Source organism: Limulus polyphemus, unplaced genomic scaffold (genome assembly GCF_000517525.1).
Source record: "Limulus polyphemus unplaced genomic scaffold, Limulus_polyphemus-2.1.2 Scaffold5920, whole genome shotgun sequence".
In the NCBI taxonomy this organism is placed as follows: Eukaryota; Metazoa; Arthropoda; class Merostomata; order Xiphosura; family Limulidae; genus Limulus; species Limulus polyphemus.
In genome coordinates, this window is record NW_013671530.1 from 30,099 (window position 1) to 31,838 (window position 1,740).

General features: G+C 36.4%; 1 protein-coding gene across 1 annotated transcript in view; it reads left to right on the forward strand.

Moving 5' to 3' along the window:
• Window positions 1–1,421, forward strand: part of LOC106473142 — a 26,979-nt gene extending 25,558 nt beyond the window's left edge. Inside the window, exon 17 of the mRNA XM_013933822.2 lies at window positions 1,327–1,421. The gene's annotated coding sequence lies outside the window, so the exon portion shown is untranslated. The remainder of the gene's footprint in view (window positions 1–1,326) is intronic.
• The last annotated feature ends 319 nt before the right edge of the window (window positions 1,422–1,740 follow it).

Here is a 1,740-nt window from a genome sequence, read left to right on the forward strand (position 1 = left end):
AACAACACCAGTTTGTACATTGTTCCACAACACCAGTTTGTACATTGTTTCACAACACCAGTTTCTACATTGTTCCACAACACCAGTTTGTACATTGTTCAACAATACCAGTTTGTATATTGTTCAACAACACCAATTTGTACATTGTTTCACAACACCAGTTTGTACATTGTTTCACAACACCAGTTTGTTCATTGGTCCACAACACCAGTTTGTACCTTGTTCCACAACACCAGTTTGTACATTATTCAACAATACCAGTTTGTATATTTTTCCACAACACCAGTTTGTATATTGTTCCACAACACCAGTTTGTACATTGTTCAACAATACCAGTTTGTACCTTGTTCCACAACAACAGTTTGTACCTTGTTCCACAACACCAGTTTGTACATTGTTCCACAACACCAGTTTGTACATTGTTCAACAATACCAGTGTGTACATTGTTCCACAACACCAGTTTGTACATTGTTTCACAACACCACTTTCTACATTGTTCCACAACACCAATTTATATATTGTTCAACAATACCAATTTGTACATTGTTTCACAACACCAGTTTGTATATTGTTCAACAATACCAGTTTGTACATTGTTCAACAATACCAGTTTCTACATTGTTCCACAACACCAGTTTCTACATTGTTCAACAATACCAGTTTGTACATTGTTCCACAACACCAGTTTGTACATTGTTCAACAATACCAGTTTGTATATTGTTCAACAATACCAGTTTGTATATTGTTCCACAACACCAGTTTGTTCATTGTTCAACAATACCAGTTTGTACATTGTTTCAAAATACCAGTTTGTACATTGTTCAACAATACCAGTTTGTACATTGTTCAACAATACCAGTTTGTACATTGTTCCACAATACCAGTTTGTACATTGTTCCACAACACCAGTTTGTACATTGTTCAACAATACCAGTTTGTATATTGTTCAACAATATCAGTTTGTATATTGTTCCACAACACCAGTATACCTTGACCAGTACACTAACTTTCTTTCAGTGTCACTACAAGTATACCTTGACCAGTACACTAACTTCCTTTCAGTATTCCTGCAAGTATACCTTGACCAGTACACTAACTTCCTTTTAGTGTTCCTGCAAGTATACCTTGACCAGTACACTAACTTCCTTTCAGTTTTCCTGCAAGTATACCTTGACCAGTACACTAACTTCCTTTCAGTGTTCCTACAAGTATACCTTGACCAGTACACTAACTTCCTTTCAGTGTTCCTACAAGTATACCTTGACCAGTACACTAACTTCCTTTCAGTACTCCTGCAAACATGTTGTTTTTGTTACCATTTTAGGGGATTCGCCTACTGTGGAGCCACCTGCTATCTCACTTCTAAATCGTATTCCGATGGCGATGTGATTGAAGACAAGGACTGCAATGTGTATAAAAGTAGGTCATTTTTTAACAAACTTATTGTTGTACACATCGAATGATTCTAGCTATAACATATACATAACTTAGGTGTTCAAGGGACGAGAGTTTTACAACTAATGGTCCACTTTGTTGAGAATTTGAAACGTTAAAGCGGGTTTAATCACTTTGTATTCACCAAGTGTCCTTTATTATCAGGAGGTATTCACCAAGTGTCCTTTATTATCAGGAGGTATTCACCAAGTGTCCTGTATTATCAGTAGGTATTCACCAAGTGTCCTGTATTATCAGTAGGTATTCACCAAGTGTCCTGTATTATCAGGAGGTATTCACCAAG